The sequence below is a fragment of the Pogona vitticeps genome, chromosome 14, assembly GCF_051106095.1.
Source record: "Pogona vitticeps strain Pit_001003342236 chromosome 14, PviZW2.1, whole genome shotgun sequence".
NCBI lineage: Eukaryota > Metazoa > Chordata > Lepidosauria > Squamata > Agamidae > Pogona > Pogona vitticeps.
This window is the reverse complement of record NC_135796.1, coordinates 9,051,645-9,070,170: the sequence shown is the minus strand read 5'-3', so window position 1 is coordinate 9,070,170 and position 18,526 is coordinate 9,051,645. Positions and strand designations below refer to the sequence as shown.

At 43.5% G+C, this 18,526-nt stretch overlaps 1 protein-coding gene and 1 long non-coding RNA gene across 2 annotated transcripts in view; both read right to left on the bottom strand.

Annotated features, from left to right (window-relative positions):
* The window catches only part of LOC140702678 (Ig lambda-1 chain V regions MOPC 104E/RPC20/J558/S104), a 255,235-nt gene that overhangs the window by 91,408 nt on the left and 145,301 nt on the right, over positions 1–18,526 (bottom strand). The gene's annotated exons all lie outside the window — the stretch shown is intronic.
* LOC140702718 (uncharacterized) overlaps positions 1–18,526 on the bottom strand; it is a 39,237-nt gene that overhangs the window by 9,383 nt on the left and 11,328 nt on the right. The window lies entirely within an intron of this gene.

The following is an 18,526-nucleotide window of genomic DNA, read 5'->3' as shown; positions in this document are numbered from 1 at the left end:
GAAAGGGAGGCAAAGAAAGCCGGAAACGGAGGGCATCAAACCTCCAAGATTCAACCCTGATTTAACCCTTCAAGCGATGCACAAATGAAAAGGAACCAGCAGAGCCCGGCACCCTCTGGAGCACCCCTGTTGGGCTGACTCTTGGTTGATCTCCGTGCCTGAATGAGCAGGAAGGGCCGGAAGAAAAGTGCCTGGCTGGGCTGAAGGGTGCTTGGCTTCACTGCACAGCACAGGTGCAGATAGTTCCATCTCTGGGCTGGTAGAAACAGGGGAATGAATGGAGCAACATCTCCCCCTACAGGGAGCCACGTTTCAAATGCCCAAATAGTGGAGCATCAGGGCAGCTGGAGTCTCACACATTGGGAGGAGCTCTAGCTTTAGAGAAAGAGCTTCTGCTTTTCAGTTAAGGAAGGTTTGCTGTCTTCAACGGAAGGTTCAAAGGCGCTCTGAATATGCTCTACGCAGATCAACTAGCTGCACCCTTAGACATTCTCAATGTATGGCTGTTTGAATGAAATCACATTCCCTACAGTGCTCAGATGTCGCTTTCTTCCTTTGGCAGATTTTTTTTTGTCAATGCCACTTGCCGTTGTATCTGTGTGGGTAGCCTTTGCTGTCACCAGCCCCCCTGTGACATGTAATCTCTGGCCAAACACTAGACATGGGGACGAATTTTAAAAAATCGCAATTTGTTTTGATCCGTTATTCATCACGGTTAACGAATCAACAAATATGAATATAGGAATATTCATTGACAAATCGAACCATCGATTTGTCTGCACTTTACATGCCTATAACACTGGCCCCCGACCACCTAGAGACACCAAATTTGCAGAGAGGCTTCCTGAGATGTGTTTCTACAAGGCCTGAAGGATTACTGAACATTAGATCACGGACTCCCAAGTTATATAGTTGCAAAGAGGACATCCCAAGGAAAGCTCCCCCCCAGGTACTTAGAGACTCCAGAATCACAATAGAGCTTCCTATGTCTTTCCCCAACACACCTGCCAACTTTGGTGAAGATCGGATATTGGAGCTCCAAGTTATTCAGGAGAGTTTACCACATGGTACAGAAGCCCATGGCATTGAGGGGGTTATATTTAGCCCCAGCAGAATGAGAGGACCCTTTGGCAGAGGCATGCATGAGGCATCGAGTTTGTCTTCAGCTCAGCACAGCATTACATTTGCCAGCGAGTAGAATTTGCCCTCAGGAGGATTGGAGGCAAGGAGGTATTTGGCAGCACAGCAGAATTTATGGCTCCGTCAGGTACTGAGGAAGTTGCCAGTAGGAAAGCAGACTCTTTCGGCCCCATCAGACACTGAGGGAAAAGGCAGCAGGAAAAAAAGAGGCTTTTTTTGGCCACATCAGGCACTGAGGTAGTTGGCAGCAGCAAAGTAGCGTGTCTTGCCCTATCGGAGCACTGAGGCAAAAGGCAGCAGAGCAGACTCTGGTCTTCTTCAGCAACATCAGATTTGCCTGCAAAGGAAAGGGTTTTGCCCCCAGGAAGCAACTGAGGTTCCTTGCAACTTCCAACAACACCAGCAGCACCATCAGATGAATAGGGTTGGTGCTACTAATCCACAGGGCTGCCGGAAACAGATCAGTTCTGCCATCTGAAGCCGGGCGATGGGGCGATGCCCAGACAGGCTTTGGGTGGGTCTGAGACAAGCCATGGAGACTCACCTGTCACTCACCACCAACATCTAACTAGACTTGCTGAAAAACTTCAAACAAAGATGCTCAGGTTGAAAACCAGATGACCTCTGCCCTCTGAAGCCGGGCGATGGGGCAGAGCCCGGCTTTGGGTGTGCAAACATGGTCGGACAACCCAACTATTTATTCATATATTATTTTACTGCTCAGTCTGGGTCTGCCAAGAGAGCTGGACGGCGCTCTTCGCTTGCCGGGACCGGCTCTGGGTGTGCCAACCAAAAGGGTTAGATGACCCTTTTGTCACATACGGGGGATGTGCAGATAGGCTTTGGGTGGGGCAGAGCCTGGCCACGCTGCTACTTACAGCAGTTGATCCACAGGGCCGCTAATGAGCTGAGCTAATTCGTTTGCTGGTAACAAACATGATCGGATAGATGGGCTCTTGCAGGGCCGGTGGCTACAGGACACATTTGCATGAAAGGAATGTTTCGTGGTCTTGGAGGACTTAAAGAAACAGACAAAAGACCTACCGGGTTGTCCTTCTGAAGCAAAGTCAGACACCTGAGGAGAACTCACCACGGCCTGGGCTCTGCTTTTGACCGTCCTTCTCAGTTACTGCTCAGGTAAGGTTGTGCACAATGAACTTCACACTCTGCAGCTACACATCTGTTTGAATTGTGTCTTTGCCATTAGTCAACAACGCTTTAAAGTGTTTGAGATCACAGAAGATTTGTGAGACTTATAATTTTTGTCTCTTGGCCTTCCCAAGGTTTTCGTTCACTGCCAACCGTGACCCAGCCTGCCTTGGCATCGGTGTCTCTGGGACAGATAGTGAAACTCTCCTGCGTGTTAAGTGCTGATGGTAACTGGCACTATCTCCAGTGGCATCAACAGAAGCCTGGAAAGCCTCCTCGGTTTGTGCACAGGGAAAAGGGAATCCCTGAATTCTAGGAACACCGGCTTTTTAACTCTCACAGGCACCCAGGCTGAAAAACGAGGCTTATTATTACTGTGCTGCCTGGGAGAATAGATACCACATGTTTCATGGGGGGTTATTCTAAAGGGGAACTGAGAGAAAAAAACTCTTGTTAGTATGGAAATTTAGTGGCTTTAAAAAAACATCTAACTGCACAGTGAATAACATTCAGGCACCTACACAGCAGAATTAGCTCCAAGTCTCCCACAGCAGACCACCCTTATTGCTTAGTTCTCTTCAACCGGCACTTACTGTCTCAATACTCAGACATGATTTGAGAGGAAAAAAGTTCCATTTTACTCACAGTTTGTCATCTATCAAAACAAATATCATGTTGTGGAAATAATATTGACTGGTTACATCAACAGAGCTTAACTTGAGCAGAAGACAAGCTACAATGCTCTAACTCTCTTCAGGCTGTCTGACTGGAAAAAGGTGGCGAAAGGATTCTTGAGTCGAGAGGCATGGCTGTCTTCAAATTCTGAGGCAGAGGGGGAACAGTTGGCTGCTACTGGATTGATTGATATTCACCCCAGTCCTGAGAGGTCCCTCTTCAAGGGCAACATACCAGAGTGCAGGAATTCCCACAAAACCTTCCCGCTATCTTCCCTGGAGTGGAGAGGCAGCATCTCGGCAGACACCCCTGTGTAATGATCCTGAATCTCTAAAGAGACTAAGATTGTGGTCAGGGAGTCCCTCTGGGCGCAGAACTACCACCTTTGCTTCCTGAGGTAGGTCCCTTAGGCCACAGAAGTGCGTAGGAAGCTGCAACATACAACCCTGAACCTTAAACGTTACCTTTGATTGCTTCCAAAGCAATTGAGTTTCCTTAGAATGCACAACAGCCTTACCAAGTAGGACCTTTTAACTTACAGTAGCGACTATTAACCATCTTTCGTCCCCACTGGATTTAGATATAGCCCAGCTGCATCAAGAGACTAGTCCTCTGTTGAAGAATTATATTTGTTTTATTAAGAAAGTAAAGTAGATTCATTAGCATACAGTTGTAGCTTTAAAGCATAAGCATTGAATATATCCATTTGTTACAATGTTTAAATAAACTTACAATTTCTAATTAAAATAAAAACAGCTCGGTAATCATCTTTGCTCTGAATCCCTACATGTTGACATCTGGGCTATCCTCCACCCCTTCTTCTTGGAACGTAAAATCAGCCTCTGTGTCTCACATCCCACGGCATTCGCAGAACCTTCCTTTTTTCCCCACATAAACAAACACTCTCGTTTTATATATCTTTAGGTCCTCCTTTTCCATTACACTTCCAAGCTGACACCCAATTAAATCCAAGTAGGTGGAACTCCAAACGCTCAGCTCACCGCCTCAAATTCTCATGATCCCGGGTGCAGGTGCCTTGTCTTGGCTGTGGGTGTGCACTCTTTTGATTTGGCACAATCACTGGGAAGCGGTCAGAGGACACGGGGAGATCCTTTAAAAATGTTCTGCTTCTTTTTCGTTTTTGTTTTTTTAAGGGGAAAGTCCATTTCCAGGCATAATTCAAAGTGCTCGTTTAATCTAGAGAGGACTGCTTCGTATTTGTACCCATGGGATTATGAAGCATGCCAGGATGATGCCCTAGTGCCCCATTCCCTTCCCCTGGAAATGGCCCGCGCCACTCAACGAGCTCCATTCAGTGTGTGTCTTCTCTGTTGCTGCTCCCAGACTTTGGAACTCCCTTCCACTGGAGGCCAGGCTTGCCCCACCTTTCCTATCCTTCTGAAAGTGGATGAAGGCCTTTCTGTTCACACAGGCTTTCCTCAAGTGATTGGCTGTCTGAGAGAGGGTTTTTTTAATGAAGTATTAGGCATTGTTGCTTTGAATGTCTTTAGCTGTTTTTTTTTTTAATTTTATTTTCAAAACTATTGGGTAATGGGGAAGGAATACAAAAGGCAAAGGGCAGTGGGGGGGAATGGAAAAAGGGTTTTGAGAATAAGAAAACATCAAATGCATAATCATTCAATCTTACATATCAAGTATATAAACATCTAATCTATTCATGTTCCAATAAAGGTTCATCTTTCTTCTTCTTTTTCTTCTTCTTCTTTTGACTATTTTGTCTATGTATTAACCTCTTTAGCTTTCAACTTATACATGTAATACAGCTTAAATCTATGTTATTCCCACAGCATCAGAACACCAAGGCCAATTGTGAAATATATCCCCTCTTTCACCCTCCTTTTTTCTTGAGAATACACTCAGCAGACCCAAAATAATATAAATCCTGCTCTCCCCTCCCCTTTCCTCCCTGTGTTTGTTTTGTTTCTGCGACTCTTTTTTCTTCCATATTTTGAAAGGGGAAACAATATCATTCAAAGTTTGCTTTTCAACCTCAATTTCCTTATCTGCTATTGCTACATCTCTTACTGGGTGGTCCTCCATCCCTTGTATATTATCTGATATCTTCATCAATACAACCGGTTCTGAGATCTCTTTTTGGTGTAATTTAACCTCTGCTACCTTCCCTCCCCTAGAGCCTCCAATCACGTCTTCCATCTGGTCAATATAATAATTTACCTGCATGAATTTTTGCAACAGTGACATCTGAAAAGAGGTTTTCCAGTCTAGCCACTGATCTGTAATTTTCTCAGGGGGAGGTTCCATTTTCTGTTTCCACTATTTTCACATAAAATTCCCTCTCCCCTTTACCCCAGTTCACATCCAATATTTCTAATATTTCACCTTGCAACTATACCATATTAGCAATAAGATAGCAGGTACATTCAAGTAAGAGATGAAATCTAAAACATAAATCTCTCAAGTGTCTTTGTAGTCCAGTCCTTTTACACGTCGCTAATATCTTCAGACCGGTTGCTTCTTCTTTTCCTCTTCTCCAAGTTTGTTTTAACCTTCACCCGGCAAGACTCTATTATTAGAATGTCATTTGTCAAGATCCCAGTTCAGTTCAAACCACATAGCCCCCAGTTCACAGCTCACAGTCTGTTTCTTCCTTTTACTTCCAAAGACTTCCTTCTCCTCCCCCGAACAGGGAGATCCAGCAATCAGAGTCCCGGCAATATATTATCCACTGAAAGCAGAGTCCCACACAGTCTAAAAATATATAACCACAGAGGAAAAGGGGTCCAAAGTGAACAGCTTGCAACAGAATTTATTTTTTCAAGGCCCGTCAGTTGATTCTTCAAGAGTTATTTTTCCTCCTTTAATGGAGACACGAGCTATTTCTGCCTGGCTGTTCCTTTAGAAATAACTCGACCTTCAGCTTGGGTAAAGCTGGAATGCTAGGAATGCCGCTCCTTATCTCATTTGGTCATAAATTTGCACACAATCACTTGTTCTTCATTTAATGAGGTTTTTCATAGAACAAGGGCTTCCACTTACTTTGATGTATACTTTCGCCGTGCTTCTGTTTTCTTATTCTCGGCGAATGGAGCTGTCTTTGGCTAGTTGCCAAAAATGGCGCCCATCTTCGTCTGTGCTGATGTGAATTTCCAGAAGAAAGACAAATCGAGTTGCTGCCCAATCTTCTAACTTCTGTGGCTCACCAGCTGCTGCAGAAGGGTCTTGTGACAAACCCAGACCTACTGGGATATGCCACATGTTAACTAAGCTGCCACCAACCATTCCCTATAAGAAGTCACACAGACCAGGGATGGATTTTTAAACAAATAAAGAACAAGGTTTATTTAAATCACACACAGGGAAAATAAAATGATCAGGTGAATAAAATAAAGTAACGTGGCTTATTCTCATTCATACATGCATACAGTTTGGTTCACACAGAACCCATAACTTGAAGCACAGACCCTGAACCTATCAGTTCTGGCTAACCAACAGACACCTGAACCTATCAGGTTGGTACTCTGACACACAGTAGTACCCTGTCTGACACACAGACTCCCACACCAGCTTCTTCTTCCCAGCTGCTGCTTCGTCTTCTCCTAGCATCTGAACTTCTCCACACAGGCTTCACCTATATATACAGTACAGCCCCTCCTCCTGATGTCCCGCCTTCCACTCCCCATAGGATGGAACTTTCCCTCCAAACCCATGACAGACAGGCAACATCAGTGCTGTATGTAACACCTCCCCTCTTTATAAGTTGTTTTGTAGGGGGAAAGCTAAGGTGCTTTTTCCCAAAAAAACAACCTGGATAAACACACAACAACAGTTATACATACCATATCATACTTACTTATACTTACATTCTAAGTTAACCATAGCAATTAGGCATTTAAACATTTACCATATACATTACATCAATTTACCTTTATTCATACAAACCAAGTTCAAAAAACAGGTACATTTAACTTTTTGTCATCAATATATATACATAGTCCATGTTTCTTTCGCCGTCTTCATTCTTCAGGTCTTCTTGACAAGGCGTCAGCAACACAGTTCACTGACCCTCTGACCACCTTCACTTCAAAGTCATAGTCCTGTAGGTTTAAAGCCCACCTCATAAGTTTGCTATTGTGGGTTTTCATTGTCTTTAACCATTGCAGTGGTGAATGGTCAGTGCACAGAACAAAATGTCTTCCCCAGATGTAAGGCTTGGCCTTCTGGATCGCGTAGACTATGGCCAAACACTCCTTCTCCACGGTTGCCAAATGTCTCTCACCTTTTTGAAGTTTCCTACTCAGGTAGGACACCGGATGCTGGTCACCATTCTCATCCTCCTGGCACAGAACTGCTCCTACCCCGCTGTTAGACGCATCGGTGTAGATGATGAACTCCCGGTCGAAGTCTGGAGCACGCAGCACTGGATAGTTGATGAGCGCCTGCTTCAACCTCTGGAACGCCTCCTCACAGTCGCTGGTCCACGGGATGCGGTCATCAGCCTTCTTCCTCGTCAGATCGGTCAGCGGAGCCGCAATCTCGCTAAACCTCGGGATGAACTTTCTGTAGTAGCCCACCAACCCAAGAAATGATTTGACTTTTTTCTTGGTGTTGGGTCTGGGCCAATCACGAACAGCTTCTATTTTGGCCTCTAGGGGTTTTATCACTCCTCCCCCTACCATGTGACCCAAGTCTTTTGTTTCTGGGATACCGAGCTGCAGTTTGTTCTCTTTGCAGGGCCTGGGCCAAAGCACTCCCTCCCCTGGGTCAAAGTGCCTCTCACTGGCTCTCTGGTCATCCCAAGCTTTCTTTCTGACCTTTTGAGCTTGCAGGGTCTCTGCTGCTAGCTCTAGGTTTCTCTTTAGGTCCTTCCTCAAGGTGTCTATGTATGTCACAACGTCTTGTGGGTCATCCTGGGTGATCTGCTCCCAATTTTGTTTGTTCAAATCAAGGGGCCCTTTCACCCTTCTCCCAAATAAAAGTTCAAATGGACTGAACCCGGTACTGGCTTGTGGCACTGATCGTTAAGCAAACAAAAGGGATTGCAGCTTCTGGTCCCAATTGTTTGGATTCTCTGCCAAGTAAGCCCTAATCATGCGCCTTAGAGTCCCATTGAACTTCTCAGTTAACCCATTACTTTCAGGGTGATAGGCAGAGGCCTCCCCGTGCCCAATTCCACAGATTTGCCACAACCGTTTCATGAGCTTCGATGTGAACGATGCTCCCAAATCTGTGATTATTTCTGAGGCAAATCCCATCCTGGACATATACCCCACCAAGGCATCTGCCACTGTGTTAGTTTCAATGTTAGTCAAGGGAATGGCTTCAGGGTACCTCGTGGCATGGTCCACAATGGTGAGAATGAACCTGTTCCCCCTCTTTGTGGCCTTGGGCAAAGGTCCCACAATATCCACCCCTATGCATTTGAACGGAGTGTCAATCACAGGCAAAGGGCACAACTTTGCTTTGGTCCTGTCGCGGCTATTCCCCTGCCTTTGACACACATCACATTGTTTACAGAACTCCCTGATCTGCTTCCCTATGTCAGGCCAGTAAAAATTCTGTGTGATTCTCTGCTGTGTTTTGTTCAGCCCTAAGTGTGCAGCAAACATGTCAGAGTGCCCCCTTTGTAAGATCATGGGGCGATACTTTCCAGGTACCACTAGCTGACTTCTGATCCCATCTCCCCCTTTTGAGATATTCCTCAGGGTCTCTCTATATAAAATCCCCTTTTTCTCCAGAAATCTCACTGGGGTTTCAGGTGTTAGCTGGGCGTCAGTCACCTGTTCAAAACACTTTTGGAGAGTGGCGTCTGCCTTTTGCTCTTGTCCAAATCTGCTGTCTGTGGTTAAGGTTTCCACCACAGCTTCTGAACTCCCCCCACCTGCTTCCGTCTCTGGCTCATCATTACCCCCCTGAACTGTCCCCGTGGTGGCTTGTGAACGTGTAATCACTAGCACCCGTTTCACATGTTCAGCCAGGTCATTTCCCACGAGCACGGCTGCTGGCAGAGTCGATGAAATCGCTAGCCGCCAAACTCCCCTCCAGCCTTGAAAGTTCACAGGTACCTCCGCTACTGGCAGGGAGATTACCTGCCCCTCAATCCCTGCCACCTTCATGCTCTCATTTGGGATCACATATTCCCTAGGAATAATATCTGGATGGCACAGGGTCACCTGGGAACAAGTGTCCCGCAGCCCCCGATACTGATGGCCAAGTATTCCTACGTCCACCCCTGCTGTTTCAAACAACTGGGAATCTGTTCTCACCAGTAAGCAGCGCTTTACCTCCACAAGAGGACCATTTTCCTCAGCCTGATCAGCAGATGTAGCTGTTCCAGATTGAGTAGCCATGGCAACAGGCTCCCTCAGTGACAATGAGCCTTGCTCTTTTTGGACACAGAACACAGCTTTTGGCTTGGTTCCACTCGAATCCTGAGGCACAATTCCTTTTAGCTGCTTTAATTTCTCACACTCTGAGATTAGATGGCCCTTTCCCTGACAGAAATAACATTTTCTGCTGTATTTTGAGTCTTTCTCATCTTGTTTTGGTTTTCCCTCCAAAATCTGAGGTCTTGGTTTCATGTCTGAGGGCTTCTCACCAAAATGGCCGCCCATTTTTGGCGGGCTCTGAACTAACCCTTTGGAGTACTTAGGGTCCCATGTTTCCCTCATGTTTTCTTCAGAATAATTCAGGTTTTGAAGTTGTGCCTTAACCTGTGTGCCTTCTTTTGGTTTCAGAATAGTTTGTGGCTTTATCTTTCTTTCACACTCATAAACCATATCCACTGCCACTTTGGATTGTAAATCTTTTCCCTCAGAAAACTCATCTATGCCGTATGCATCCTTAAAAACTTGCCTTAATAAAGTAAACCCAGACCTCTGTTTCTCTTTCAGTTGTTCAATATGTCTATTTTCCATTTGCTTAAATATATTGTCAATATTTTTCATCTCTTCCATATACCTATCCCAGTCATCATCCCTCTTGGATTTTTCCTCACTATTTATTTTCATTTGGCAAGTGGTGCAGCTTTGACAAAATTCTTTTATTTCTTTTCCCATTTTTGGCCAGTAGTACTTCTGGGATATTTTCTGCTTAGTCTTTGCCATCCCTAAATGTCCCGATAGGGTGTCTGTGTGACATTTTTCCATTACTTTCTTTCTATATTTAGAAGGAACTACAAGCAATTTTTCCTTCTTGGAGTTTATTAAGATCTCCCTACATAAAAGGCCTTCTTCTTCACAATAATATCTCTCACGGTTCTCAGGGGTTACTGGACAATTGCTAACCATCTTAAAGCACTGCTGCAAGGTTGGATCTAGTTGTTGATCCCATTTGCTAAACTCAATAGAGTCCTCCCCCTTTGAGTTCTCCATTTCTATTTCTAACTGCCTCATTTGAACTTCATGCTGTTGGGCTATGAGCATTTTCCTGAGTTCTGGGTTCTGCTCTCCCGTGCTGTCACCCTGCACTGAGCCAAATTCATCCTCAGAACCTTGGTCAACCTGGGGGTCTTTCACTTCACCCATTTCTGCCATCTGGCTTCGAGTCAAGGGCATAATCCCCCCTCAGAACAGGCTGCTTTAAAAAGTCAAGCCTCAAAATAAAACGACCACTTTTTTTTTCTTTTCTTTTGCCTCAGAAGCAGCTTTCCCTATAGATTGCTGCTGTCCTTCAGCACTTAACTTGCAACAGTTGCGAGCCAGAGCCTACCCCCCTCTGCTGGGCCTCTCAGCAGGCAGGGTAGATCACTGCTACTACACAGTTTCGCCTCAGCTTTTTTCCCGCCAAAAACAGGCTGCCTCAGAGCACCCTAATCTAGTCTCCCCAGTTGGCACGTTCTTCCACTAGCACACCTCCCCGTGAGGTACACCTAGAAGATTACCTACGCGCCTCAGATTGTCCCTGACTAGACCCCCCTTGCTCTGGGCACACTTGCCAAGGCTTTGCTGGACCGCTGGACAACTGGACCAGTCGTATCCCACACGCTGGACACCAATCAATGTGACAAACCCAGACCTACTGGGATATGCCACACGTTAACTAAGCTGCCACCAACCATTCCCTATAAGAAGTCACACAGACCAGGGATGGATTTTTAAACAAATAAAGAACAAGGTTTATTTAAATCACACACAGGGAAAATAAAATGATCAGGTGAATAAAATAAAGTAACGTGGCTTATTCTCATTCATACATGCATACAGTTTGGTTCACACAGAACCCATAACTTGAAGCACAGACCCTGAACCTATCAGTTCTGGCTAACCAACAGACACCTGAACCTATCAGGTTGGTACTCTGACACACAGTAGTACCCTGTCTGACACACAGACTCCCACACCAGCTTCTTCTTCCCAGCTGCTGCTTCGTCTTCTCCTAGCATCTGAACTTCTCCACACAGGCTTCACCTATATATACAGTACAGCCCCTCCTCCTGATGTCCCGCCTTCCACTCCCCATAGGATGGAACTTTCCCTCCAAACCCATGACAGACAGGCAACATCAGTGCTGTATGTAACAGGTCTCTCCTGACTCTTCCTTGTCCCCCCCATTTCTGGAAGGGTCCCAGACTGAAGTGGTTCTAGCTATCCCTGGGAGCTATTCCCGAGAGCTGCTAGCTTCACCAAGACGAAGCTCCTCCTTGATTTTCTTTACCATTTTAGTGTGGTATTTGTTTGATTTATTATTATAATTATAATTATAATTATAAATTTATTTATTTATTTATTTAATTTTATTTAACTTATATGCCACCCACTTTACCCAAAGGTCTCTGGGCGGCTTACAACAATTAAAATTCAATTAAAATACAATACAAGATAAAATGATTAAAATACAATTAAAATTGCCATCAGGACCCACAGTTGATGTTATATAAAACCTTCTATATTATTATTATTATTATTATTATTATTATTATTATTATTATTATTATTATTATTATTATTATTATTATTATTATTATTATTATTATTATTATTATTATTATTATAGAAATATGTTGTCTTTTAATGATGTAAGCCACCTTTGGTCCTTTTAAAGGAGAAAGTTGGGGTAAAAATACTGAACATTAATTCAGCATCCCAAAGTAAGCAATCTGGAATCCTGTTATTTTGCAACAGAAGGTTTTAATTTTTTTCAATTGCATGTGTAGGAGAAATTTTGCAAAAAATGCTTTTGAGCTGGGAATGACAAAACAAACTTTTGTAATTGTTTGAAGCCAGTAAGACCAGTCTTGGAGGTTATCTGGAAATTCCAAATTGCAAATCCAATTGGCTGCAATTCCAATTCCAATTCTGAAATGTGGTGCTAGTTTACATCCCTTCATTTTAGCTTCTCACAAGAGTTCCCATTTGATTTGATTCAGAAATCTAGCATCCAGAAAGTTTTCCTCCAGCATGAAGTCTTATGAGCCTCAGGGTGGCCTTTCCCATCTTATTAGCAGCACGGGCTATTCTCTCCTGGTGCCCAGAGTCCAGTGGTCGAAAGAGAATTGGGGAGCAGAGTATTTCTGGAAACTCTTGTGAGAGTTTCTGCTCCGTGGTCTGGTGGGGCTTTAGGCTCCACAGCTACTCCCTGGAACTCTCCTGAACCCAAAATAGCCACAGCAACTGTCAATCATCAAGGAGCCTTCAAAACAGGAAAACTCAATATTCCAAAGCAAACAATCTTGAATGCTGTTATTTTGCAAAATAAGTCTCTTTTTTTCCATTGGAGAAATATTGCAAGAATGCTTTTGAGCTGGGAATGACCTAAAAAATTGGGATGGCATTTGTAATTACGTGAATCCTGTAAGACCAGTCTTGGGGCTTAGGCTTCATCATATCTTTTAATTAAAAAACGGAGAAGTGGAAACTTGGAAGATCAGGGCCTGGGTGGGAGCAGCATGGAAGTCAGGGCTATCCTGTTTCTTTTTGTTAGCACACCCGATCTACTTCTGAGAGACTTGAAGGTCTAGGACAGCCAATGACCCCCAAGATGCATTTGCATGAAGGGACCGCGCTTCAACAGGTACAGCTTAAAAGAAGAGAGAGGAAGGTGCCAGAGAAATTGCCTTTGCCTCAGAAATCCAGAAGCTCTTGTGGTTGCTTGCCATGGCTTGGACTCTTCTTTTCTTTACCCTTCTCAGTTTTGGTGGAGGTAAGAAAGCAAACAACAAACTTTACAGAAAGTTAACAGCCTGTAATGAAATTATGTAAAGTGTGTAGGAGCATATGGATTCCCTGGTACTGAAGTTCAGAGAATCAGCTGTAGTTTTACTCTTACCCACTTTCTTTTTTGTTAAGGTGTCGATTCACAGCCAACACTGACTCAACCTGCCTCACAATCCGTGTCTCCTGGACAAACAACGACCCTCTCCTGTTCCAAAGACAGAGGCAGCTGGAGCGACTACATTTACTGGCTTCAAAGGAAATCTGGGCAACCGCCTCGCTTTGTGCACTGCAATTTCTGCAACAACAGGGGACAAGGGATCCCCGACCGATTCAAAGCCTCCGCTTCAGGGAACACGGGCTCTCTCACCATCACCAAAATTCAGGCTGGAGATGAGGCAGAGTATTACTGCTATGTCTGGTCTAACATTGCTAACATGTGCCACAGTGGTACATCTTGCTGAGGAACTGAAACAAAAACCTTTAGACTTCCTCTTGAGAGAGAAGAGGATTTCAAACGTAAAACACTTCATTGAGTTTTCATGGGACATTTCGATCTTTCACATAAGGGCAAAGTTCTCAAGTCCTTTAGGACTTACCCTTGGACAGCCTCTGGTTGTCTAAGCCCTCCCACAAACCGACAAATATATTTGTGCTTCGTCAGTTCATGGGGAGGATATTCGTGCTTCGAAAAAACCCTCTTCGTCTCTGTCTAAGGAGATCTGTTGGTTTCATTTTCATTTCTTGAGGAGATGGTTGCCATTTCTTGAGGGAGGTGCAATGGTCTATCATGATTAGAGATGGGGACGAATATAAAAACATATCTTTTTTTCAATTCGTCAAATATTCATCAATCCATATTCTTAAAAATATAAGTCTAGATGAATATGGCTGGACAGATATTTCCTCAGTTTTATTCATCTATCTGTCAATCTGTTAATATTCATATATATATTCGTTACCTTTTTGGGGGTCTCTCTGAGCTTGCTGGTGCCAATTAGAAGCTTTGGCAAATCAGGACAAAGATTGTGGATCGGCATGTCCAGCAGCCAATAGCGTGCCGAGAGGCTGTATATAAGCTTTTCTTGTATGTGACTTGTATGTCTGCGCGCATGTCTCCAACTAAGACTGAGATGGCAGGACTTCTCTGTTTTTGGATTTTTTTGGCTTCTCATTCAGCCATAGTGGGTCGGGTGGGGGAATTTTTACTAATTATAATATACTGAGGGGGGGTTGTTTAGGTATGGAGGTCACACTTTAGTAAAAGAATTAGTCCACCACCCCATCATTCAAAAAATAAAATCCTATTGGATTACGTGTTTTGCTCGTCTTGTCACTTTACCCATGTGAAACTGAGTGAAATAAAGTATTTACCTTGAAGTAACCTCTAATGAGCATGAAGCAAATTTCTCTTTAAACCTTCAGTTTATGATCGCATCTACAATTTACAAGGTGCACTTCTTACGTCTCTTCTAATTATTTTAATGCCTACTTTATACCTATTTTTACACTTGGTGTTTTTGTATCAGTTTGCCCTCTGAGTATTCCCCTGTGGGTTACGCAGAGCTGTTGCTGCTGCCTTCGCTCTCCCCGCTGTGGTGCGTGCCCACATGCTCTGCCTGGACACCTGTGAGGGTACAACACCTCTCCCCTCAGGATTGGGACCCAGAGGATCTGTCAGGGACACCACTGGCTCTGGAGGTGTCACGATAGAGCAGAAGGTGAGGCACCTACCCCCCCCCCGTTGCAACCAAGACGCAACAGAACTGTCTTGCCCATGGCTCAGGCTGAAAGTCAGTCTCACATGGTTTCTCCAAGAGCCACAGATTCAGAAGGATCCTGTGCAAGTACTACCAAAAGACCTCACTCCTTGAAGGAAGCACAGGAGCAACTAACGGCCCTCTGGGCTTTACGACAGAGCAGCCGGAATGAGAAAGAATATCACTTGGAAAAAGGAATGGCTTCCCTCTCCCCACAGCAGGACCTGGCCTTGTCTTGCACCTTGGATCCTGCAGTTGTGGAATTCCGCTCCCCTCTGGATTGGGACCCAGAGGATCTGTCAGGGACACCACTGGCTCTAAGGCTGTCGCAACAGAGCAGAAGGCAAGGCACCTGCCCTCCTCTCCATTGCTGCCGAGATGCCACACAACTGTCCTGCCCAAGGCTCAGGCTGCAAGAAAGCCTCTCTAGTGGTTCCTCCAAGAGCCAGGGGTTCAGAAGGATCCTGAGTACGCCCAGCAAGGGACCTGACGCCTCGAAGGGAGCAAAGGAGGAATGAATGGCCTTCTGGGCTTTGCAGCAGCAGAACAGCCAGAATGAGAAAGAACATCCCTGGGGAAAGGCAATGGGAGGTGCGTCCTCGGATCGCTTTTGGGAAGGGCAGGTGCCCACCTCATCTGGACAGTAAGGATGAAGGCAAAGGAGAAGCAGTCGCTCCCAGGGCAGGATGGGAAAAGTCACGAGGGTGGGGTTTCGTGAGAAAAGGGAGTGCCATTCAGCATCCTCTTGTCAGCCTTACAGTGTTTTTGGCTTAGCTACATAAGTGCACCACTTCCTCCTTAGATGCAGAAGGTGTTTTTTAAAAAGAGCCTGACTGATCCATCTGATCTGGCAAAAGGATGCTGAAGCAAGCAGCTTGAGGCAGAGGTTGCCACTTCCAGAGCCCAAAAAGGCTCCAAGACCTTCCAACTGTCACCAATGGAATCCTATTTAAGCCACAAGTGCAAAATCACTAGTCAACGGAAGACTTTCAGTGACTGGAACTCTGGACCAACAGCGACGCCTAAAGGCCAAAAGTATATTAAACCTAAAGCTGTATCTTTAGTGGGGAAAAAAGTGTAGGCATGAGGGGGCTATATAAGAGAGAAAGGAAATGTTGGGGACATGTGTGGAAGAAAGATGGAGTGACAATGACTGACTGGGAGGGAGGCTTGGGCAGAAAGAGACCCCGGTTGCTCATGGGGTCATGAGAATATTTGCTATTTTTGCTTGTAAAGTACTGAGACCTGGCACTGATTTTATTGGCTATTGAATGAGGATGCATGTTTTAGTACCCTTTCTCTAGAGAAATAATAGAGACTCAAGTTGACTGGAAATATGTTCAAATTATCTTGGTTTGGAAAGATTGCATTGGTAAAAATGAAAATTTTACCAAAAATTAATTTTCTATTCAGAATGTTACCAATGCAGTTAACAGAGGATGAGTTGAAATATTGGCAAGGAATAGTTAACAAATATTGTAATGAAGGGAAGAAATCTAGAATAAATAAAAAGTATTGGTATAAAACAACAAAAAAAGGTGGTATAGGTTTGCCAAATATAAGAAACTATTATTTAGCTAACCAACTGAGGTTTATTGGTGAAATTATATATAATCCGGAAAGGTTAATTTGGTGGGAAATAGAATCATCAGAACTACAAGGAAATATAGAAAAATATTTATTTGCTAAAGGTAAGAAAGATAAAATAAGTCAAGTTAATAATCCTTTTTTAAAGACACTGTTAAATATATGGTATAAGTATAAAAAGAATTTATGTTCATCATACTCTCCATTTAGATTAGTGACAGAAATAGAAGATTTTCCTACCAATATGAAGGTGTATATGGATTTATTTAAAGAAGAAAAAGTGATTAGACTGAAAGATTGGCTGTATAAAATGAGATCGATAGATCAAATGAAACAAGTATTTCAAAACAAGACTATTTCATGGTTGAACTATGCACAATTGGAAAGATGGACTAAGGAATGGGCAAATAAATATAATAAAGGTAGAGAACACACAAAATTTGAGCAATTTGTACTTTCATATGAGGACATTCAGATGACTGACTCAGTAAAAGGTACAGTGAGTAAAATTTATTCACTTCTTAATTTAGAGGAAGAAGAAAGTGAGAAAGAAGGATTGAAATTGGTGTGGGAACAAGATATTGGGAAAAGAATAAATGAAGAAGAATGGAGGAGGATATGGAAAATGAGGATTTTAAGATTGATGTCAGTAAGAATAAAGGAAAATTTTTTTAAACTTAGTTTAAGATGGTATTTAACACCGGTAAAATTAAACAAAATCAACACCAGTCATCCGAATGTCTGTTGGAAATGTGAGAAAGAAGTTGGTACATACTTTCATATGTGGTGGGAATGTGAAAAGGTACAAAGTTTTTGGAGACAAATTTTTAAAGAATTAAGTTGTATCTGTGGAAAAGATATAGAATGTAAGGCTGAGATTGCTTTGTTATCAATATATGAGAATGTGGAATATGACAAAATGATTAAAGAATTGATAACTAATCTAATAACAGCAGCTAGATTGATTATTGCTAGACAGTGGAAATTAAAGACTGAATTACAAATTGAAGAATGGTATAAAGAAATATGGAATATAGCATTAAATGATAAATTAACTTGTAATTTAAAGATGAAGAAAGGAGAGTTGAAAAAGAATAATTTTTATGTAATATGGGGCAAATTTTTGGAATATGTGTTAATAAGGGGAAAAGGGAGAGCTCCAAATCAAGAATCTATGGAGTTCTGGAGAGGAGGACAATAGAAGAAGAAGAATGAGAAGAAGAAGAAGAAAAAAAAGAAGAATATGGCAAGAGGTCCCGTATATGGTGGTGGGGAACACTGTTATTGTGTTGTAAGTGTATATGTTTTATGTATATGATTTTTTTTGTTATAGTTAATAAAAATTTTCAAAAAAAAAAAAGATACTGTAATAGATTGTGTGTGGGCCCACTTCAATGGTGCTGCTTTTGAGATTACAACCCCCTATAATGACCCCAGGCTATACGAAGGAACCTCTCTCGAGCCCAGAAACAATAAGCACAGAGGGCCTGACCTTGGTGCTGCCGTGACTTTTACTAATGATCATCCATGGCAGTGGCTCCTTCAGGGCAAGGGAGGGTCCAGGGCATGGTTGTGGACCCTAATGCCCCACTGGAATCATGGAACAGAAATCTTCCCAGGGTTTCCAAAATCCCCTCCATAATGGGCATTTTCCCAGCTAATGTGGCAACAGGTAGAAACAGCAGCCTGTGTAGCTAAAAAGAATGGAAAGGATCTTCATTCATCTGAAACAAGGTGCCGGAGGAAAGGGTAACAGATTTTAGATACCACCCGAAATACAAGCAAGGGAATTCTAGATCAAGTCAAAGGGGAACTCTCATTTGAAATCAAAATGACTAAATGGTGCCAGTGGTATTTTGGACAAGAGACACTAGAAAAAACAATAGAGGTAGGAAAAGTGGAAGGCAGGGGGAGATGAGGATGATTGGAAAGGAGGTGGATTGATTCAATCAAGGGCTCTTTGGGGCCCTTTAGCAGGGATCTGAATGACAAGACCTTTAGAAGGTCATTATTTCATATGGTCAAGCTGAGCCAGGAGTGGTTTGATGGCACACGACCATGCAGAGCTGTACACGACTGCAAAGA